The sequence below is a fragment of the Macaca mulatta genome, chromosome 9 (genome assembly GCF_049350105.2).
Source record: "Macaca mulatta isolate MMU2019108-1 chromosome 9, T2T-MMU8v2.0, whole genome shotgun sequence".
Taxonomy (NCBI): domain Eukaryota; kingdom Metazoa; phylum Chordata; class Mammalia; order Primates; family Cercopithecidae; genus Macaca; species Macaca mulatta.
Window position 1 is genome coordinate 30,953,598 of NC_133414.1, and position 24,777 is coordinate 30,978,374.

General features: G+C 42.0%; 1 protein-coding gene across 50 annotated transcripts in view; it reads right to left on the bottom strand.

Annotated features, from left to right (window-relative positions):
* The window catches only part of LOC695267 (supervillin), a 271,952-nt gene that overhangs the window by 152,816 nt on the left and 94,359 nt on the right, over window positions 1-24,777 (bottom strand). For 3 of the 50 annotated variants that reach the window (XM_015146708.3, XM_015146707.3, XM_015146698.3), the window contains exon 1: window positions 19,615-20,174. The exons of 44 other annotated variants lie outside the window; for them this stretch is intronic. The gene's annotated coding sequence lies outside the window, so the exon portion shown is untranslated. Of the gene's footprint in view, window positions 1-19,614; window positions 20,175-20,935; window positions 21,016-24,777 lie in introns of those variants that run through there. 3 more of the 50 variants (XM_028826130.2, XM_015146713.3, XM_015146704.3) reach the window with 2 other exon arrangements.

Genomic DNA, 24,777 nt, shown 5'->3' on the forward strand with positions numbered 1-24,777 from the left:
AAAAAAAAAAAAAAGAAGGAGGGATGAGGGCCAAATGAGTGATGCTCCGGTACAGCGGAGAGGTTGATAATCCCTACCCTCTGGTTTTGAGTAAATAGGTCTGGGTGGGGAGCAGAAAGCCACATTTTTCAAGAGGTTTATCAAGTATTTTATTTATTTATTTAGAGTGGAGTGTTGCTCTGTTGCTCAGGCTGGAGTGCAGTGGCGCAATCAAGGCTCACTACAACCTTGAATTCCTGGGCTCAAGCAATGTTTCTGCCTCAGCCTTGCAAAGTGCTGGGATTACAAGTGCATATTACCATGCCCAGCTACTTAAAAAAATTTTTTTTTGTAAAGATGGAGGTCTCACTATGTTGCCAGGGCTTGTCTTGAACTGCTGGGCTCAAGTGATCCTCCTGCATAGGCCTCTGAAAGTGCTGGGATTACAGGTGTGGGGCCTGGCCATTTATCAAGCAGTTCTAATGATCATCCAGTTTGGAAAACAATAACCTTGATGAATGATGATCTGTTCCAAACCCATGGTGATATGGCACTAGTTGAAATATTTTATTTCAGTCAATCCAGAATTTTCCCTGGATGAATAAATATGCAGATACTCACTTATAATTGGACATTGTAGCCATTAGAATATTCTCTTCTTTTATGTATTTTTTGAAGGATTGACCTAAGGGTACTAAAATCCAGACAATCACCTTACATATGAATTCCAAAAACCCAGCCAACTCATCAGTAGGAAAGTTTTCCTTTCCCCTTATGGAATGTATGAGACCACTGTGGTCAAGGTTTCCTCCGTGAATCAGCTGCAGAATCATGGCTAAGTCTTAGGCACTGAGCTCAGCCTCCTCAGGAAACTGGCTCTGGAATGGCCACTAAGGCACTAGGAACAGGAGCTTTCTATTATCACTAATGATACCATGACAGAACCTTTTAAAGCCATTTTTTCTTAAATTAAAGGATATTAAATCATTTCCCAATATTTCATGGAAACCATAGGCTCAAATCATTTACTTTTAACACCAAAGTTACAAAAAGAATTACAATAACATTTTAGTTAAAAAAAAAAATCCTTGCAGCATGATCTAGAACCAGAAACACCATTTAACCCAGCAATCCCATTACTGGATACATATGCAAAGGATTATAAATCATTCTACTATAAAGACACATGCACACATATGTTTAGTGCAGCACTGTTCACAATAGCAAAGACTTGGAACCAATCCAAATGCCCATCAATGATTGACTGGATAAAGAAAACGTGGCACATACACACCATAGAATACTATGCAGCCCTAAAAAACGATGAGTTCATGTCCTTTGCAGGGACATGGATGAAGTTGGAAACCATCATTCTCAGCAAACTAACACAGGAGCAGAAAACCAAACACCTCATGTTCTCACTCCTAAGTGGGAGTTGAACAATGAGAACACATGGACACAGGGAGGGGAACGTCACACACTGGGGCCTGTCGGAGGGTCGGGGGATAGGGGAGAGATAGCATTAGGAGAAATACCTAATGTAGACGATGGGTTGATGGGTGCAGCAAACCACCATGGCACATGTATACCTATGTAACAAACCTGCATGGTCTGCTCATGTATCCCAGAACTTAAAGTATAAAAAAAAAATCCTTGCAGCTTATGGCTAAAACAAAATCTACAAATCAGCTGGGTCCTAATGAGGATTAATCATCATCATTCAATAAACATGCCCATGTTGCAAGTGGCACTTTTGGTGTTCTACAGGCATAAATCCATTTGATCCTCATAACAACTCTATATGCTATGTACTATTATCATTCCCATTTTACAGATGAGGTAATTGAGGCAGAAGTTAAGTTATCCCCTCATGCTAATACAAATCATAACAAAAAGTGCTGGAATTTGAACCAACACTAGTAGCTTTAGTGGCCACAGAGAAGGCCCGCAGTCAGCCTCCAGGTTAGCAAAGCTTTTAAGGTAGATGACAGCATCTATTTAAGAAACAGAGCAAACAATTGCTATCTTTTAAAAACCTATCATATCACAATCGAAGGATTGATCTTATTTCATTTGCTTTAGCTTTAATTAAAGACTTTTCTAGATGTTTGCCACCTTGCTTCTTAGCCCTTTAAAGTTATCCTAATTCTCCCAGCTGTTTCTTAACATTCAATGGTGTATTACTATTTAGCATATTTTCCCCACCAATTCACAAAGCAAATGCAACACAGCACTGGATCAAATGACAGATTTGATTTCAATTTTGTTGGCAGTACCTTCTGTGTTTAATTACTCATTGTGTTAAAAGTTAAAGCTGGTTATTCCTCACTTGTCACCTGCAGTATAAAAATGGAACTGTCTAAAACAAAAACACTTAATTACTTTCCTTCTGGAGAAGATTTGAATGAATCAGAACTGTCACAAAGTAAATTTTCACTAGGGAGCTTGACAGATGAAGAAATCAAACAGGCTTTCAGCTCTGTGTACTTTCAGTCTTTCTGCTCATTCAAGTACGTGTGTTCCATTCATTCATTTCTTCATTTCACAAATATTTATTGAGCATCTGCTATGTACCAAGCATTGGGCAGTAACGGTTAGAAGTCCTAAATATCAGGCATAATATCAAATTTAAGTACAAAAATGTTTTCCAAATCCTGTTTAGATTTATTTAGAGATATCTGCCTCTTTGAAATATCCTATTTTCAGAATAATTCAGAGTTTGCCATAAACTCCCACACTGACTTCCTTACATTCATTTCAGCCAAGCAAATTTAAACAGAAGGTGATGCTTTTCCTACACGATTTGCAATGACATGACATGATATCCCCTATATAAATAATATGCTTCTAAAGGTGACCACATTTAGTTTTTGTTTAAATCTTTATCAATTCAAGGTTATTTCAGCACATAGGTGGGTGGCTTATTAAACCTTTACTATTTGAGAAATTGCATTTCCTTTTTATTTTCCTCCTGGGTTCAAGCGATTCTCATGCCTCAGTCTCCCAAGTAGCTGGGACTACAGGTGTGTGCCACCTTGCCCAACTAATTTTTGTATTTTAGTAGAGGCAGGGTTTTACCATGTTGCACAGGCTGGTCTTGAACTCCTGCGCTCAGACAATATGACCACTTTGGCCTCCCAAAGTGTTAGGATTATAGGCGTGAGCCATCACACCCAGCCTGTATTTCCATTTTTAAAACAAAAACATGTAAACTCGTTCTATAACACTGAAGTTCAGGCAATTATGATACATAAAATACACGCGAGTTAGTCCAAAATCAAATAAAATATACAATAAACTGACATACAAGACAGATTCCAATAAACAAAATGTCACACTGAAAACAGAGTAATCTGATATTAGAATTTATTGTACTGCACTGACATTTTTTATGTAAAGCATGAAGCAGGGTCTGGAACACACTATCTCAAAATATGCCACTCTGGCATAAGGATTATTCTGAGTTGAAGGCAACAGAGGATCTCTGCCCCCACCTTTTCTGCCTCAAAGCAGGGCATACACTTCCCTTTGTTCAGGTGTCTCCCACTCCTGTACCAGGAAGGGGAAGTGCAACTCTTTTTTATTTTGTTTGAGATGGAGTCTCGCTCTGTCACACCTAGGCTGGAGTGCAGTGGCGTGATCTCTGCTCATTTCAACCGCTGCCTCCCAGGTTCAAGTAGTTCTCCTGCCTCAGCCTCCTGGATAGCTGGGACTATCCCAAGGCCCGCGCCATGATGCATGGCTAATTTTTATATTTTTAGTAGAGACAGGGTTTCACCATGTTGGCCAGGCTGGTCTTGAGCTCCTAACCTCAGGTGATCCACCCACCTCAGCCTCCCAAAGTGCTGGGATTACAGGCATGAGACACCGCACCTGGCTGAAGTACAGCTCTTAACCCTGAGTTGGAGATAAGTCTGTACAAACAAATCTCACTAAAATAACCCTTATCTTCCCCTAGTTTCCCCATGTATTTCCCAGTTGCTTCCCCACAACTGATCATCCCTTGAAGCCCAAAGCTCCTTTCTTTTATGAAGAAGGGTATATAAGCTCCCAAGTCTGATCTCTTCTTTGAGTGTTACTTCTTTCCTGCGAACTCCCATGCATATAAATTATTAATAACATTTGTATTCTTTTCTGCTGTGAACCTGACTTTTGTCAGTTACATCTGCAGGCCCCTGGTCACTGCACCAGAGGGTAAAGAAAGAGTTTTTTCTTCTCTGACAAGAGCATGGCACTTGTATTTCTAATGTATTTCTCTTGAAAGCAGTAAGTTTTACTTTCAATTTCAGTAGTCAATTATTTTGCCTGATCCTAAAACAACAGAGTAAAGAATAGAGCCAGAGAAGACCCAAGCAATGTTTTTCCTCTGCCTGGGACCAGGCCCACAGAAAAGCCACGCCTCCACTTCTAGAATATTCCAGGTCCTCAACAGGTGTATACCTGTGTGCACTGTGACAGGTGTGTGCATAATGTTCTTTATGATGCTGTCTGGCTATTTAAACCCAAGTCAATTAGAGAAAAAGCACATTCACCTTAAGAAATTCTGTCGGCTGGGTGCGGTGGCTAACACTTGTAATCTCAGCACTTTGGGAGGCTGAGGTGGGTGGATCATGAAGCCAGGAGATAGACCATCCTGGCTAACACAGTGAAACCCTGTCTCTACTAAAAATACAAGAAATTAGCCAGGTGTGATGGTGTGTGCCTGTAGTCTCAGCTACTTGGGAGGCTGAGGCAGGAGAATCGCTTGAACCTGGGAGGCGGAGGTTGTGGTGAGCTGAGATCATGCCATTGCATTCCAGCCTGGGCAACAAGAGGAAAACTAAACTAAAAAGAAAGAAAGAAAAGAAAGAAAATAAAAGAAAAGAAAAGAAAAGAAAAGAAAATAAAAGAAAAGAAAAGAAAAGAACGAACGAACGAAAGAAAGAAAAAGAAAGAAAGAAAGAAAACAAAAAGAAATTCTGTCTACTTAACAAGAAAATATCCATCAAGGATATAGATGTAAACTACTTTTTGGAGATTCCTTGGAAGGATCGTTATGAGGTGACAGTGACTGTGAGCCTTTAGAGGACCCTCCAAAATATACAGTCTACTTGTTACTGGTGGACTCCGAATTTTCAATAGAGATGACACTTTTCTCAAATCAGTTTCAGTGTGGCTCTCTATGGAACAATAGAAATAAGAAAGCTGGCCAATGAAGGCCAAATTTGACAGCAAATGGAGATACCTGATTTAAAAGACAGACGCCTAAAAGAATAGTCCACAGTCTGGCCAAGACATTAAGAGGTTTTCAAGTCCTAAAGTACCAGCCATCATTACATTATCCTGGGCCACATGAAAACATCCTGCAGCCTCTAATCCATGATAAAGTGACGGTGCGAGCACTGCTGTGCAGCGGCGTGCACAGAGACTGTTGTAAGGAGCTCGCTGACACAGGCAGGAGAGCACTGTGCTCCTGGGGAGGCGGCCTAATCCCGTCCTCTTGAGGAGGCAGGGTATTTAAATGCATTTGATTTTAGTGAAAACTCTAGAAAGCGCCAAAAATCCAACAGCTGCACACAGTTCCGATTAGGAACCATGACCTCAACTCGTAATTTTTGGGAAAGGAGGATTTATTGTATTGTTTGTCCAATTCAAGTTTTATTTTATGTCCATAAAGCTGTGGAAAGGAAATCACCATCTTTTCTGACTACAACAGGCTGTTTGCAGCTCCCTGACAAGACGCCACCCTGCTGAAAAGAAGAGGTACAGCCTCTGGGGCTTCAGGCAGGATTCTTCTGGATTACTGGTTGCACAAAGCAAAAGTCAAAGCATGTTCAGATCCCCGCCTTCCTAAGCTCTCCTTCTCACACAGACCCACCATGCCTGGCCTAGCCTGGACGCTCTTGACCATCTTCAAAACCCAAATGCCTTCTTTTGAGTCATGTGTGACGACTACCCAGATACAAGGGTACAAGCAGTCCCCAGAGAATTACTGGGTCTGTTCAGAGGCAATAGGCTCTGCCCCAAACCCTGGACTACTCCTTCCCTTCCTGGTTACAAATAAGTTCTTTCGGCAGATTTTTTTTTTTTTTTTTTTTTTTTTTGAGGCAGGGTGTCGCCATCGTAGACAGGTCGAGCCATCATGGCTCACGGTAGCCTCCAACTCCTGGACTCCAGGACTTCCCGCTCCCTCAGCCTCCTGGGTAGCTGGGACTACAGGCATAGGCCACTGTAGACAGCTAATTGTCAGCAAACATCTTAACACAGAGCCAGTGTGGCCACCAAGTGCTCCACTGTGGCCACCACATGCTCCACTGCCCCATACGCAGGTAGGAAGGGGATTTGGGGCTAAAAGTGGCAACTCAAGATCCAGGTAGCTTTGTCTCAAGTAGCCCAGTAACAATCAAACCCCTGAATGGAAAGATATTCAAAAACAGGACAAACCATGGCCATGGCCAGAGGCGACAGAATTTAAACTGGAAGCCGTGAAAATTCTTTGAATTTCTTAGAGGACTGACAGAAATCATTAAGCGCAAAAAAAAAAAAAAAAAAAAAAAAAAAATTGCATTCCCCCGGTCATCCACATTTACATTCTACCAGATACTTTGTTTGCTGAAGAATACACGTTTTAGGAGATTTTCAGTCCCAGAGAAGAAATGTTTTCAAATGGATTGTGACTCGCTGTGGATGCCTGCATGAGGAAAACCAGGGATGTGAAGGTCAGGATTTTGTGCAAACTTTAATGACTCTTCTGCCAAAATGATTTTGTTCGGTTAAAACTAAAACTAACCAGACGTATGACAAATATTTACAGTCGGGGTCAAGAGTGTTTACTCTTCAGCAGTTAGTTTTGAAAACAAAAGAGCTTTGACCACAGATGGACTGACGGGAACCAAAGCTGGAATGGAGAGATCCCTGGAAATGTAAGAGTCAAACTCACAGCCCTGCTTTCCAAAGCCCACCACTTCCAGGGGTCGGCCATGAATATAGATGATGAGCTTCGTGGCAATATCTATTTTTAAAGGCCAGCACACACACATACAATATGATATGGTTTCCCTGAGAAAGCCAGAACTGCCAAATAATTACCACATGTCTAATTTTAAATTTGAGTTAACAAACACCAAAGCAGAAGCTGAGGTTTGATTTTAACTTTTGCTCTACTACAATTAAACTAGATTGTCATGTACTCATTTTCTCCTCATTACAAACTACATTTTAAAAAATATTATGACAAACTACATTTTTAAAAAGATTACTGCAAACTACATTTTTTTAAATGTAGATTTTTTTGGCTGTTACTCGTACATACATGTATGATACATATATAAACAAAGATAACGGAGAAGAAAAAAATGACCAATTCCAAGAAGAAATAACAGCCTCTTTCCACAAGGTATCATGAGGCCTAGAAAACAGAATTCATGTTTCAAGTTACAATAATTTTTAGAAGTTTTTTTAGTATTAGCAATTAGCAATATTAAGAAAGCCATCAGAACTGTGTAAATGGAGACATATTATGTATATACTATGCATGTTTTAAAAATTATCATTGCACACGTTAAAATCAGTCAGACTTACAGATATCCATAGCCATGTTGTTATGTCTTGAAGATGAAAAGGGAGAGACAGAAAGAGAATAAGAGAAAAGAGAATATAGGAAGAGATGAAAAGGAAAGAGGAGAGGAAAAGAGAAGGAAAAGGAAGGAAAAGAAAGAGAAGAAAGGAAAAGAGAGGAAGGGAAAGGGGGAGAGAGAGTAAAAGGAAAGAGGTGGGACAGAAAGGAGAGGACTCTCCTTATAGTGTCCCTAAATATTCACCCACCCTCTGACAAACCAAATAAGGGCACGTGGCAACTCGGATAGTCAACTGTGCGGTTATTTTAAAAACATTCATTCAGTGCAACAGCTGAGCTGAATTGTTTTTGATATACAGTCACCTCATCCAATTCAACTTGTGTGTTCATCTACTCTTGATGCTAGAGTTAAGCAGGGGAAGTGAGGTATTATCCCTGCCTTTTGTTTTTATTTTTATTTTCTTGAGACAGAGTCTCGCCCAGGCTGGAATGCAATGGCACGATCTCAGCTCACTACAACCTCTGCCTCCTGGGTTCAAACGATTCTCCTGCCTCAGCCTCCTGAGTAGCTGGGATTACAGGCGCCCACGACCACGCCCAGCTATTTTTTGTATTTTTAGTAGAGATGGGGCTTCACCATGTTGGCAAGGCTGGTCTCAAACTCCTGACCTTGTGATGCACCCACCTCGGCCTCCCAAAGTGCTGGGATTACAGGTGTGAGCCACCGTGCCCAGCCTATCCCTGACTTTTTAAATAAACTTTTCAAATTTGATTTTTTATTCTTAAAAAATTTTTTTTTTTTGGGTAGAGATGGGGTCTCACTATATTTCCCAGGCTGGTCTTGAACTCTTGGCCTCAAGCAATCCTCCCATCTTGGCCTTCCAAAGTGCTGGGATTACAGGTGCATGCCCCACCCATCCTTGCCTTTGTATTCTGTGTATTTAATAATACATCACTACCTCCATATAAGAATCAGGTAAATCTTGTTGCACTTCTGAAAAATCACTCGAACTGTAGTTAAAAAGAAATGCAATGGAGAACGATCTCACTTGCCTACGGTATTCTGTACCCAATGACACTGGCACGTTCTGTGAGACTGCTCTGAGCTAGGAAAGGGCTGCGAGAGGGTGAAGGCAGGAACGCTTAATCCCAAGGCGAATTTCCCAACCAAGGAAGCAAGTTCCCTGAGGCTGGAGAGCTTGGTGCGCTGGCAGGGAGGACATTGCAGAGCAGATGGAGGAGAACACAGATGTGAAGGCAGAGTGAGGGGGCCCACCGTGCTTGGGAAACAGGGGTTACCCCACAGCAGGCCGAGCCCAAGGTGCAGAGGGAACCATGACTCTCATGAGAGCATAAACAAAGATAACAGAGCAGAAAAGATGACCAGATCCCTCTAACAAAAAATAACAGCCTCTTTCCACAAAGTACAATCATGTTTAAAAATCACATTCCAGGTTCACCAGGTTTTCAAGCGACCTCACAAAACCACATGGGCTGTGGGCCCACGGCAGGAGGATGTCCACGAACTGGGGGTCTGGCCCCTTTTTGATCCTAAGACACCCTCGGGTCCTGCATTTCCTACATAGCCCAAGAGTTCTCATCCTCTTCTGTTGTGGGCTCATTTTAATAATAAGGGTTTATGAGGAAAATCTAAATACATGCGCACATGCACACACACACAAACACACATACACAATCACACACACATATGCATACATACAGAAACATGCACAAGCACACATACACGGAGACACACACAAACATCAGAGGCTTGGGAGCAGCAAAGAACCTTGGAAACACTGAAGGTCAATCTCTTGTTTTTCAGGTGAGAAAACTCCCTGGGAATCTACGTGGCTTGTACAGGTGACAAGCGCACCGTCTGTTCTTATGATCATCCTGCTCAACTCCACACACATTCTAAACCATCAGATGTTTATGAGTTGCAGACATTTGGGAGGTAAATGCATGATATCCTTAGCAGCCACAGCAGGTACTCCAAAATCGTCGGAAGGAATGAATAAATGATGAGCCTTTGGCACGGTTCGCTGGGTAATCACAAGATCTCACACAGGCCATCAACACTGAAAGGTCTAATCATGCACATCACAGCCCTGGTTCCCAGAGGACAACTTTAGTTTCTATCCGTACGTTTAAACACGTCAAAAGCAAAAACAAGCAAAACGCTAATTTAAACTAATTTCTCACAGAACCCCACGACCTTAAACCAAAACACAATTTTAGGAAAGAACAACCAAGCAGCCAAAGGACACACTGTCAACAGAGACTGCAATCCCCCTAGTTCCCCAAACCACTCTGTCCTGGAATTCAAAGCACCTCCATGCAAACCGCTCCCTAAGAGAGCTGCCTTGTGAAGTGAGCTTGGAGCATTCGACTCGAGGGTTATTACTGATGCTGAGACTGCACTGCATGGATCTTCAGATCCGTAATTCAAAATGCGGAAATCAATATTTTATGTTTTCGGGACACAAAGAACCTACAAAACTGTATTCAGTGTGTGTGAGAGTGTGTGTGTGTGTGCACACTTGCACTGGGTGTGTGTCTATGTGAAAGAAATAAGGAATCCCCAGAAAATTTGTCCCTAATACAAAAAGCTTCCATTTCTTTTGAAAAACACAGAATTTTCGATTTTTCTTCTGCTATCCAGGTATGACAAATTACACGGATAGGTCAATAGGCAATGCAAGGCAGTTTTTCAATTCCTATCAGCAGATGCAAAGTGCAAATCCACTTCCTCTGGTCCTGTGCTGTCCAACAAAAGGGGCCACTGCAATTCTGGCTAATAGGTTAAGGTCTAATTCCTCAGTGGCTAGGGGCTACCCAACAGAACAGTACCAGTTTGAGAACAAACCCATCAACAGATTGTCCTGTTCTGCTGGCCAGTACTAAGTCAGGCCCCATGGGTTGTCCTGATCTCATTTTAGTGGGAGGATGGGACCCCTTAGGAGCCATAAGGCTCAGCTGGGTGTTATCTGGAGCCATCCAGGCACGTCTAAGATCTTCGTTTCTATGGAAACACAGTCATTTACCAGGCGGCCGCGGTGGCTCACGCCTGTAATCCCAGCACTTTAGGAGGCCGAGGCGGTCGGATCACAAGGTCAGGAGATCGAGACCATCCTGGCTAACACGGTGAAACCCCGTCTCTACTAAAAATACAAAAAAATTAGCCAGGCATGGTGGCACGTGCCTGTAGTCCCAGCTACTCAGGAGGCTGAGGCAGGAGAATGGCATGAACCTGGGAGGGGGAGGTTGCAGTGAGCCGAGATGGCGTCACTGCACTCCAGCCTGGGTGACAGAGCAAGACTCTGTCTCAAAAACAACAACAACAAAAGAAACAGCCATTTGCCATGGTGGTCCCTTAAGATTACAATGGCTACACCATCGACTGTAGTATGTGGTGGGCTGTACCATTTAGGTTTGTGGAAATGCACTCTATGATGGTTGCAGAATGATGCAGTCTCCCAAGGACACATTTCTCAGCAGGTACTCCTGTTAAGAAACATACGACTAACCAGAATGTGACTTTTCCTCATATGCATTTATTTGTTCTTCACTTTTTGGGAGTCACAGCCCCTTTAAGAAAAGTAATGAAAACAATGGATGCTCTCCTTTATTAAATGAGCTAAAAACAAAAAACAAAAAACAAAAAAACCCCTAGTATTTTCCATATGGTTTTGGGGAGATATTCTAACATTCTAAAGCTTGTTCTTGGACCCCAGAAAAACCATCTGCTTGCCCAGGCACAGTGGCTCACACCTGTAATCCCAACACTTTGGGAGGCCGAGGTGGGTGGATCACCTGAGGTCAGGAGTTCGAGACCAGCCTGGCCAACATGGTAAAACCCCATCTCTACTAAAAATACAAACATTAGCCAGGTGTGGTGGCGCGCACCTGTAATCCCAGCTACTCAGGAGGCTGAGGCAGGAGAATCACTTGAATGCGGGAGGCAGAGGTTGCCATGAGCTGAGATCGATCATACCACTGCACACTCCAGCCTGGGAAACAGAGTGAGACTTCGTCTCAAAAACAAAACAAAACAAAACAAAACAAAACAAAACAAAAAACATCTGCTCAACAAAATCATTTACAGTGCTCATTTGAAACACAACTTCCCTGAAATAACAATTTGACTTCACCTGCCTTAGGTTATTGTTTTTTAAAAGTAAAAACAAAGTCTCATTTAAAAAAAAAATTGAGCTCATTAATGGTAGAAATTATCATCCATGCTCATGTTAGCCAGGGAGATGCTACATGCATAAAAATTAGCTTAGAAAACTGTCTCCATTAAAATACCACGGTAATTTGTTCTCCACATATCTTAGGGCATCCATTTACCATTCAATTATTATTTTTCATGTGGAGAGCTACTGAATAAATTGTAATTTACTTTTAATGAAATAATTATCTTGTGAAGGACAAATGTTAAAAAATGTTTAAGGCCCCATGAACCAAGCAATCTCTTTCAACTTGTGCAAAATTAAACGTAAAAATAGTACTAACAAAAAGGTAGGCAGGAAGGCAGCTAATGTTCCAGCTTGTGTACAATCAGCTTCACCCAGTGATAAAGTGACCAGGTGAATCGTCTTAAAAAGAAAAAAACACACAGAGAGATTACAGACTCCAAAGTTTCAGTTGTAAGTTAGATTCTTTGACACGATTAGTGACACACAGTAGTTCATCCAATGTTACTAAACTCTTTCGAAAATCATCTCAAAGTCTTCAGGAAAGACTACCTTTATTTTTAACTTTTGCTAAGTTTAATAAAGTTCTAAGACAAAGCCTGAAAGTAAGAAAGAAGTTAAGTTGATCCAATGATTTATTTCTGTAACACCTGCTTGATATCAACATAAACCTTTGCCTTGGTAATCAATATTTTATAGGTAGAATTTTATGATGGCAGAGAGAGCATGAATTTTAAAAATAGAGAGAGATGGGTATTTGACTTGTACTTGCCTCAAAAAAAAATATATATATTATTTGTTATATATATATATATTTGTTATATATATGTTATATATATAACACTTGTTAGGCTTTGTACCCTCCCACAGTTTACATTTTGTATCTTCTGAAATTCTCTCTTCCCCTAGAATTCATACTGATAAAACTTATATGCATTTAATAATATGTATTTGAGGCCGGGTGCGGTGGCTCACGCCTGTAAACCCAGCACTTTGGGAGGCCAAGGCGGGCAGATCACAAAGTCAGGAGATAGAGACCATCCTGGCTAACACGGCGAAATCCCGTCTCTACTAAAAATACAAAAAATTAGCCAGGCGTGGTGGTGGGCGCCTGTAGTTCCAGCTACTCGGGAGGCTGAGGCAGGAGAATGGCGTGAACCCGGGAGGCGAAGCTTGCAGTGAGCTGAGATCACGCCACTGCACTCCAGCCTGGGCGACAGAGCCAGACTCCGTCTCAAAAAAAAAAAAAAATAGTTTGCTGCCTGAAAGTTCCTTGACGCCTCTGGAGTGAAGACCTGATACAAATCCAAATTCATAAATTCCATCTCAAATGGCAGAATCCTGTGTTGGGTAAAGTACATACCGTGAAGCTTAGTCACCCTATTCTGAAGCACAATTACCAATTTTATCTAATCACGGAATTTAAAAATATTCAGCACTTTCAATACAAAATGTATGAAATCATAAAGCCAAATGGTTATGTGTGTGTGGCTAAAATGAACATCTGGGGGAAATTAAGACTAAAAATCAGCACAATTTGGAGAGCTAGCTGCTTCTTAACGGTACACCCAAGCCTTTTTTTCTAACCTGGCTCAAACCTATAGAGTTATTAGCTGGTTTAGATGTCTGATGCAATATTTGCAAAAAAATTGAATTAACTGCAAAATAAATAAATGTAGCTGAATTTTGTAACCAACGTAGCACACAGTAAACTAAACTATCAGCTTAACTCAAACAAAAAATTCCTAAGAAAATGTATATCCAAAACCACTAAAATGTTCAAATGTCATTTTCGCTTTCATATCCTACCTCTTAATTCCATATGTTTTAAGCTACTGAAAATCAACTGCTCTCCCATTTGGGTTTTGGCTGGAGTGGTTTGTTTGTTTTGAAGTGTGTAACACCTGTGCAATTGCAAAATGTGTATGTCTTAAATTTTTGGCTAAACGAGATAAATCAGATAAAATGTTTCAGAATGTATGAAAGAGTATTTACTTAAAATTTTGAAATATTTAAAGTATGTGAGATCATAGAAACCTAAAAATATCAATATGGTTTTTCTATTCAATGACTGTATCTATCCATCCAAGCCTAAGTTATTTGCCAACTTTCCATGCTCAGAACATAATTGAAAGTCCAGAAAGAAACGAGAGGCCTCTGATGAACCTATGCACAGTTCACAAATCGTAGGTGTATTATTCACAAACAGCCTTTTGGTTCTTCGCCCAGAACCGAATTGTTCTTTTCTATCAATAGCAGATACAGAGGATACAAATTCTCACACAGCTAATTGGGAGTTAACGTCTAATTACCAATAGAAAATCAGCTCTAAAAGCCAAATGAATGCATTCCACCTGAAATGGACAGGTTAAACAATTCACCTTATAAAGAGGAACACCAGGATTTTTTTTTTTTTTTTAAATCTTAAATGGACCTTAAGAAGGAAAGCTGAGCAAGTAAAGAGACAGAAAATGATTTTAAAAATAAGGCTACCGGAAGACGTCAAGATCACAGCAGGCTGTGGACGCTGAGTATGGAAGTCAGAGTCCCATCACCCTCACTAGACCTGAGATGGGATTCTCACGGAGAGGGGCTCCATCCCAGGGAGGCTGCAGGCACATCAAAGTAACCAGGAGGTCTTGAAAGGTCTCCAAGAGGAGAGGGCTGAGCTCCTGATCAGTGCTGAGGAGCGAGTGGGCAGGAAAGAAAGAAGTGATCGCTTGAGGTCAAGGGGAACTTTATTTAGAATGGATGAAACTTGAGGATATTTTCAACACGAGGAGAAGCCAGGAGAAGAGCAGGGTGGAAAATAAGACAAACGGGAGAGAACCTTGTAGGTAGAGAGCGGGAAGGGGTGGCATGAAAAGCCCAGAGGAATGGAGAAGCCTTGAAAGACTCCTTCTCCTCCTCAGAAGCCCCCTTGGAATCCCACACCCCAGCTGGTTGCTTCCGTCTCAGGCATGTGGCAAAGACTTAACCTAAGGCAGCTCAAAGCAGGTCCTCAGACAGAGGAATCAGCATCACCTGGATCCTGTTTGTTGCCTCTCTAAGTCCAGTGCAGACCTACTGCATCAGACGCTGCAGTAACAACACTGCAGGTGATTCCTATTCAAGTTTGGGCTGCACTGGCTAAAGCAGTGGTTATGAATACGGGCACCAAAGTCAACTAGACCTGGGTTCAAATCCAGCTCTCCCCTGACTTCATGGTATGTGCCCAAGCTTGGGCAAGCATTTCTAACCCTCAGTTTTTTCCTCAGCAGAATGAAGACAATTGCACTAATATTTCTTGGGGGCTACTGTAATAATTAGAGTCCGGGCGTGGTGGCTCACACCTGTAATCCCAGTTATTTAAGGGGCCTTAATGGGAGGATACTTTGAGGCCAGGAGCTCAAGACCAGCTTAAGAAACATAGTGAGACCCCTGCCTCTACAATTTTTTTTTTAAATTAGCTGGGCATAGTAGTGAGTGCCTATAGTCCCAGCTACTCAGGAGGCTGAGGAAGGAGGATTGCTTTGAGCCCAGGAATTTCAGGCTACAGTGAACCATGGTCGTGCCATTGCACTCCAACCTGGGTGACAGGGCAAGACTGTCTCAAAAAATAAAAATAATTAAATGATATATTGTAGAGGTAAAGAGCTTGGCATTAAGCCTGGCACACAGTGATAATAGACGGCATGTTATTATTGTTCATCCCTTCCACTCTGACTGGTAAAATAGCTCCATTATGTCCCTGTCCAGATCACTCTAGGAAAGAGATTGCCAAGGACAGGGAATACGCTATAGGCTTGCATCCCACAGGATCCAACCCGGAGCTCTGCACAGGGAAAGTCCCCGAAAAATATGGACTGAAATGAATATACCCAGGGCTGCGACATGGGCAGACCAATGATCCCAAAGCAAATATGAAAACTATTTCTTTTACTGTATTTACACAAAAACCAGTTAGACACAGGTTATAAACTTGTTCAGGATTAAAGGATCAACTTTCAGAAGCGGAAAAGCACATGAGGAGGAAAAAGAATGCCTCTTTCAAAACCTCCTACAATAGGGAGTGTCTCTAAGAGGGACAGAGATCTCTCTGAAGCAATAGCAAAGTGCTCCCGAGATCAACAGTGCAAACTGCTCCTGAGATGTGTCACCCAAGATGAAGCTGAATGTTGGAGTAAAACACTTAGGTCAAATTGCACCACTAGATGAATTTCTCCATTTTAGGCAAAGTTCCAATAATGAAGTGACTGACTTCATGCGGCACACCTTAATTTCCTGGGTTGGCAAAAGCATGTGTACAAAAACCCCATATACAGAAATCCCATTGGACTTGTTACTGAAACACGAACCTTTCTGCTTGCATTGTTATAGATGAGAAAAAAAAAAAAAGAGAACTTATAATACAGAATACCAGCTTCTCCTGTGAGTAATATAGGATGAGGGCAAAAGTACTGGATGGATCACAACCAAATTGTGATATGAAGAACCCACAAGTCGTTACAATTAAATCCATTCAAACAACTCGGATTTCTGGAGTGCCCACTGGGCTAGACCTTGGGGGTGGAAAGAGAAGTGAGACCCAAGCACCTCGCTGGGTACCCCGCTGCCGCGGAAAGGGCCACCAGGACCTAGTGACAGCAGCCCTAGAGTACAGGCTGGAGTCGACGCCCAGGAGGCCAGAGGCATGTCAGAGGAAACTTCTGGCACATCTCCTTTGATATTGCTTCCCTGGCAGGCAAGGGAAGACAACATTTTGGGGAGACTTGCCAACAAAACTCCAGGGGCATGAAAGACCCTGAAGGGGAGGCTACGGAGCCCAGGCTTTTGCATGTAAGCAGTGAGGAAGACGAGATCTTTGTTTAGGAAGGTCATTCTGTGGCTGGACCAGACAGAGGAGAAACCCGGGGGCCAAGGGATCCATTAAGGGCAAAGCAGTAGCCCAGTTAAGAGATGGTGAGGCTCGGCCAGGCACGGTGGCTCACACCTGCAATCCCAGCACTTTGGGAGGCCGAAGTGGGCGGATCACGAGGTCAGGATTTCAAGACCAGCCTGACCAACATGGTGAAACCCCGTCTTTACTAAATATACAAAAATTAGCCAGGTGTGGTGGCAGGCACCTGTAATCCCAGCTACTCAGGAGGCTGAGGCAGGAGAATCCCTTGAACCCACGAGGCAGAGGTTGCAGTGCGCCAAGATTGCGCCATTGCACTCCAGCTTGGTTGACAGAGTGAGACTCCGTCTCAAAAAAAAAAAAAAAAAAAAAGAAAGAAAGAAAAAAGATGGCAAGGCTCAAGAGGAGGTGGTGGGGCAGAGGCCTCAGGGACCTAAAGGGAGAGGAGTCAAGGGTGACCACAAGATTCCTAGTTGAGTCGTCACAAATCAATGAAGCCCAGAACTGCTGGAAAGTTCTAGATCTACAGATACTCCAGGTCACAGCGAGGCACCCTGAGATCAGCGCTTTAACATAAAATTGCAGTGAGTGTCCTAAAACCCCAGGCAGCTGCAGATTCAGGAGATGACTCCAAGGCTGCCTTTGTATCCTAACAATCACAAAGCTTCTAGCAGCTTACTCTCCATAACACTCCACGTAGTCCAAGAGCCCTGCATGCTGGAGCTCACCAGACATCCTTATAAAATCCAAGGGCCCTTTCCTTTGGATACAATTCCTCAACTGTAGAGTATTAAATAACTTGCCGGGTATGGTGGCTCATGCCTGTAATCCCAGAACTTTGGGAGGCCGAATGTGGGTAGATCACCTGAGGTCAGGAGTTCAAGACCAGCCTGGGCAACATGATGAAACCCTGTCTCTACTAAAAGTACAAAAATTAGCTGGGTGCAGTGGCGCATGCCTGTAATCCCAGCTAGTTGGGAGGCTGAGGCAGGAGAATCACTTGAGCCCGGGAGGCGGAGGTTGCAGTGAGCTAAGATTGTGTCACAGCACTCCAGCCTGGGCAACACAGAGAGACTCTATCTCAAAAAAAAAAAAAAAAAAAAAAAAAGAATACTGTATAACCCCAGGTGTTGCCAAAGATGTTCACTCAGAATTGAACTCTGAAGTCTTCCAGAAGTCTGTTAACCACAAAACTGTCTATCTCCAAAGTAGAAGCAAAGATAAAGAAATGTTTGTTGAATGGCTGATGTCCACTGCAAGGTGGGTGCATTAACCAAATTTCACTTTGAAGACTATGCACGTGGCAAAATTAAATGCACAAATAGTACTAACATAAAGGTAGGCAGGAAGGCACCTAATGTACTACAATAGCTTGTATAGCATCAGCCTCATCCAGTGATCAAGGTGACCAAATAAATCATCTTTAATACACACTCACACACACACACAACGCACACAGAGTATAGACTCCAAAGTTTCCATTGTAAGACACATTTGCTGACACTACTAGTGTGCACTTGACGCCCTGCATCCTCAAGACATCACCGGGTGCCAGCGCAGGGGCTCAAGCCTATAATCCTAGCATTTTGGGAGGCCAAAGTGGGTGGATCACGAGGTCAGGAGTTTGAGACCAGCCTGGCCAACATAGTGAAACCCCATCTCTACTAAAAATACAAAAAAAAAATTAGCCGGGTGTGGTGCCAGGTGCCTGTAATCCCAGTTACTTGGGAGGCTGAGGCAAGGAGAGTCACTTGAACCTGGGAGGCGGAGGTTGCAGTGAGCCGAGATCGCGCCACTGCACTCCAGCCTGGGTGACAGTGCGAGACTCCATCTCAAAAAAAAAAAAAAAAAAAAAAGACATCACTGGGTTTGGTGACAAGAGACAGCACACGTATCTGCCTGGCACTTGGCTGCTCTTCTTTGGAGACAGAGGGTACAGTTTATATCCCGCAGTTTTACTCAACAGGGGATACCACCAGCAGTTTGGCCAGGGTAATCCTGTATGGGACTGTCCCCTACACCGTGTAAATTGGGCATTTACAATTCTTAACTACATCCTCCCAAATGCCAGTAAGTTACTGAGAAAACCTGAAACACCCCCATACATTTTCAAACGCCCCCTAGGGTTGCCACGCTACCTCCGGTGAAGAACTCTTGCACCGATGAGGTTTTTCTCTATAAATACTCTGTTTTCCTACCTGGTGAAAATAATGACTGCCCGTACTTGTCCATCTGATATGGTATAAAGAAATAATCTTTTTTTTTTTTTCAAAGAAGCAACATGTCAAATAAGCCTTCAGTGTTCTGGAGTTCACTGCTATTTTTCACAGAAGCAAATCACTGAGCTAACTTACAAAGAGACCACAGCTATCTCCAGGGCTTTAAAAGGCTGATGCAGTATTTTTTCTTGGAGAATTTAAAAATAAAATGCAGTTCAAACTCTAGAACCTACAGTGAGGTTTTTCTCATAAATTCTGGAACATTACAAGTTCTATAAATCAAACCCTGAAGAATGACAGTACCAAGGCAAAGAACCCTCAGAACAAAGATTATGCAAAAGGATCACTGGTGATTTTCTATTTTTACATGAATTATAATGGCAGTGAAATAAAACTTGCCCTTCTGAACTCCACCCCCATACTTGTGCTACGATTATTAAAGTACTTTGCATTGGGAATATACTTTAATTCCAAGACTTCGAGTGCTAACATTTGGACAGAATGTACTGACTAAGTTATATTAATCAAATGGTTAGTAATAAACCTTTCTCTACCATAAAGTAAATCCTTTTTAAACAAAGAAAAAAAAAGTCCAATCCTTCCTAACCCAAGAAATATGCCCAAGGGTATCTACAGGAATGGCTGCAGTAACTGGCAAATGCTGGCAGGAGTTTTCCAATGATTGAAGTCAACAAATCCTCAGGAAACATGTTCAGACAGATGGTACTTAAAAAAAAAAAAAAACCTACTGCATTTAGATTTATAGGAAGATTTTTCACTTACTTCAAATTTCTGTATAATCCTCGTTCCTCTAAGTTAAAGGAGGAAAGAAAATCACACTGCAATTCCTTATTTTTCTAATTTAAAAAACAAAACAAAACACATTATATCCTCGAATCCAGCTTTGGGTGTCTTCGAGTATTTTCTTGGAGTCTCTTTCCAATGAATACTACTTTCAAATTCTAAGCACAAAGTAAAATCCCAAACGTTAGCCCGAATAGCGTTGTACAAAATCAAAGATCACGATGTCAACAAGCAACTGCATCTATCAGAAGCAATGATGATTCAGAACAGGATAAATTTAGAATGGTGTTTTCCAAAAGGCTTTCTGGATGTCAAATTTAGGAAACAGGTAAAGGCTACATCCCAAAAGTTCCTCTCCAAAAAGAACGCCAAAATATTAATAAAAAGAGTCTTCTTTTTGAAGTTTTTCGTCCCCTAGTGTCCTCGAGGCTGAACTTCCCCAACCTGGACTCGGTGAAGCCATCCATTACTGGGCAAATCCACGTGAAACCTGAGGACACTTCAGCCTGGGGAGGACGCAGTCAGAGCAGTGAAGCAACTTCACATGGGACGGGCCTTTTATGGCCTGAACTCGAGAGCCTTGATACCAGCTCATCTACCAGAAATAGCTCTGGAAATTCAGAGGAGCCCATCAGCTGTTGCAGCAGGCCTGGCCAGCAGCTACTTCAAATGCAATTAGGTTGTCCACACTGTCTTTTGGCTTGCTTTATAGAGAAATTAAAAACACAACAGCAGTCTACTGAATAAGCTACAACAATACAGACGTGGATGAACAAACATTTCTCTAACTTAGTTTTTTTGGGCTGAAAATACAGCACACAATCGTTGATAAAGCTCAGACACTGAACACCCCAAAAGTAAGTAACAGACATATATGCAATGAATACCCGAAAAGTAACTAACAGACGTACACATCTATGAGACAGCATGATATAACGGCACATGTCTCTACAAGTTTACAAATTCTGTAACCTCTGTGGATTTCTTCCCACTTCCAATAACTGTAGAAAATGAATCATCAGAAGAAAGCATTGTGCTGGAAGTACTTTCCCGAAAATGACACAAGTATTTTATCTTAAAGCCAAAGTCAGTCCTCTGAACTGGCAAGATCTATTTTCCTATGTCTCTCAGGTAGCTTACCTCACTGGAAAACCAGATAAACCTAAACTAATGAAAAAAAATATTAACTATGAAGCACAACCACTTCTTAAATGGTCATATGCATTTTTTTAAACATTAAAAGGCCACTGACATGTTGAATACACTCAAATGTCACAACCGTGTTTACAAAAATACTTACAATTGTAGGTCTCTCTCCCTGTCGGTACCAAGAACAGAGAGTCTTAATTGTCTGCGCCAACTTCAATATAGACCACAAACCCCATAAGACTTGGGCTGGAGTACAGCAAAAGCTGTGTGCTGCGCGGGGCCTCCCAGTGGTATGCCTCTGGGTGTCAGGGTTCTCAGACCACCAGCTGCTTCAGCCAGCACCAGAGGCCTCTCTCAGCAGTATCTAAATTCCTGTTACTAATTAACCCTACAGAACAATGCCTCTCCCTAAGAGGACAGTCCTGAGGCCAGGTGAAGAGATGACAGGTGTAATAATTAAACATTGGCTTCACAACTGTTTAGTGCTAGGGGTAAAAAACAATTGTCCCAGCCAACTTTTTTTTTTTTTTTTTTAACCCATCTCAAGATGACAAACAAAATTTCATAGCATGGCTTCTGCATCCTAATCTCAGTCCTGACCCTGATCTTCTTTTCCCTTGGACCATATTGGCTTTTTCCTCATTTTAAAGTTTATTTGATCTTGTTTTACATATTTTTATAAGCTGTGTTAAGCCCCTCCCTAGAGAAAAGTAGGGCAAAAATATATAAAAACTTACATAAAACAGTTCACTATCTGGGTCTTCTCTGTAAAGAGAAGATAAGAGGAGAAAATGAATCACTGTTACCACAATAGTGCTATTTCCTTCCTAAAAAAGATTCACTCCCACAAAATAAACATCGATCTTTTGTATGCCTCTTAAGCACTGCTTCCCTGTAGCAACCAAACTGTCCTAGATTAATGCACTGGAGTCGAATAGGGTAAGTCTCCTTTGTCACTTCTTTTACATATCCTTTTTGTCTTTGACTATTTAAATCCCAGTTAATTCTTCCTGTGCAATCCATGTAAACACTTTCCTAATTTTTTGCTATCTGCCTGACTTAGAAAACTCTCATCACACTCACTTCTTTCCAGTGATGATAATCATGAATCGGAAGAAAAATCAACATACAAAAGATGTCAGTTATTCCCCAACTGATCTACAGGTTAACACAATTCCTATCAAAATCTTGCAAGGTTTTTTTTGGTTTTGTTTTGTTTTGAGACATGGTCTTGCTCTGTTGTCCAGGCTAGAGTAGAGTTGGGCAATCATGGTTCACTGCAGCCTCAACCTCCCCAGTTCAAGCAATCCTCCTGCCTCAGTCTCCTGAATATCTGGGGCTACAGTTGTGCACCACGACACTGGGCTAATTTTTTAATTTCTTAGTTTTTATAAAGATGGGGTCTCATTAGGTTGCCCAGACTTGTCTCTAACTCCTGGGCTTAAGCCGTCCTCCCACTTTGGCCTCCCGAAGTGCTAGGATTACAGGTGTGAGCCACCCTACCTGGCCTCACAGTGATTTTTGGCATATATTCTAAAATTTATATGTAAAGGTATAGGCCCTAGAATAGCTAAAAACCATCTTGAAAAAGAAGAAAAAAGTTAGGCCGGGCATGGTGGCTCATGCCTGTAATTCAGCACTTTGGGAGGCTGAGGCGGGTGGATCACCTGAGGTCAGGAGTTCAAGACCAGCCTAACCAACATGGCGAAACACTGTCTCTACTAAAAATACAAAAAAATTAGCCGGGCGTGGTGGTGCATGCCTGTAATCTCAGCTACTAGGGAGGCTAAGGCAGGAGAATCACTTGAACCCAACCCCGGGAGACAGAGGTTGCAGTGAGCCAAGATCGTGCCACTGCACTCCAGCCTGGGCAACAGAGTGAGACTCTGTCTCAAAAGAAGAAAAAAGTTAGAGCAATTAATCTATCCCATATTAAGGCCAACTGGATAACTGCAGTAATCAAGACAATGCAGCACTGGCAAAAAGACAGACACATAACATAGATCAGTGGAACAGACCGAAGAACCCAGAGACAGGTCCACATGAATATGCCAAACTGATTTCTGTGCCATTCAACAAATAGTGCTAGAGCAATTAGACACCCCTAGGCAAAAGCAATGAGCTTCTACCCAATCCTCATTGTGGTACGTCCATACCATGGAATACTACTCATCAATAAAAAGGAAAAAATTATTAGTACATGCCACGACCTGGATAAGAATCCAGGGAATTATGCTGAGTGACAGAAGGCCAATCCCAAAATGTTAGATATTATACAAGTACATTTATATAACATTTCCCAGATGACAACGTTATAGAAATGGAGAAGAGATGGGAGTTGTTAGAGGTGAGGGATGAGGGTGAGGTGGTTTAGCAGGGCCACATGAGAGACCCCTGTTCTGGAACTCTTCTATTGGATTGACCATATCAGTGTCAATATCCTGGTTGTGATACTATTGTATAGCTTGGAGAGATGTTATCACTGGAGAAACTGGGTAAAAAGCCCGCATGATCACTTTGTATTATTTCTTACAACTACATCTGAATCTATAATTATCTCAAAATTAAAAGTTTAATTAAGCTGGGAGGGGTGGCTCACACCTGTAATCCCAGAACTTTGGGAGGCTGTGGCAGATGGATTACCTGAGGTCAGGAGTTTGAGACCATCCTAGCCAATGTGGTGAAACCCTGTCTCTACTAAAAATACAAAAATTAGCCAGGCATGGTGGCTGGCAAGTGCCTGTAATCCCAGCTACTCAGGAGGCTGAGGCAGGAGAATTGCTTGAACCCGGGAGGCAGAGGTTGCAGTGAGCTGAGATCGTGCCATTGCACTCCAGTCTGGGTGGCAAGGGTGAAACTGACTCAAAAAAAAAAAAAAAAGTTTAATTAAGTATTTTTTCCAAGGAAAAAGCACCCCAACCCCAAAAAACAAACCTACTGCAAATGAAATTTTCAAATATAATCCATTTGTAAATGGGTGACTTACTGTAACTGTATTTCACATAAATCTATAGAGATTTACTTATTATCAGTGCCATCTTAAGAATTTCAAACTGGAAATATTTCTTTTTCCCTACAAGAATGAAAGTTAATGCAAAAGTAAAATATCTGATATAGAATAAGAAATGGAAAGTATTGCTTTCCAATCGAATGTGTTTATTTACCAGGCTGTGTAGATACTTAAAAAGAGCACCTCTAATATCTAAGGCCCATCCAAAAATAAAAAAGGAAACCTGTACATAATTTTCAGAAATTTCATCTACTGCCCCAGATTATTAATTTTTAAAACCTGACCTACCCTGGAGAAATAGCAAGAAAACAACTTTTTGGAAAGGGAGGAGATCGGGTCATCTCAATTTTTGATTATATTTCATTTTTAGAGATGGGGTCTCACTATTTTGCTCAGGCTGGTCTTGAACTCCTGGGTTCATGTGATCCTCCTGCCTCAGCCCCCTGAGTAACTGGGATAATGAAACTGTGCCACTGCACTGATCTTCCCATGTGAATACCGCTATAAATATAATAGAAAACAAGTTTTTGAAATCTGTTCTCTAGAACTTTTCCTTTGTCATTTTTGTTTTACTTTTTCTTGAGACAGAGTCTCACTGTGTCGCCAGGCTGGAATGCAGTGGCATGATCTCGGCTCACTGCAACCTCTGCCGTCCGAGTTCAAGTGATTATCCTGCCTCAGCCTCCCAAGTAGCTGGGACTACAGGTGTGCGCCACCACACCCAGCTAAGTTTTGTATTTTTAGTATGACGGGGTTTCACCATGTTGGCCAGGATGGTCTTGATCTCTTGACTTCATGATCTGCCCACCTCGGCCTCCCAAAGTGATGGGATTACAGGCATGAGCCACTGCACCTGACCCCCCCCCCTTTTTTTTTTTTTTTTTGAGATGGAGTTTCACTCTTGCTGCCTAGGCTGGAGTGCAATGGCATGATCTCGACTCACTGCAACCTTCGCCTCCCGAGTTCAAGTGATTCTCCTACCT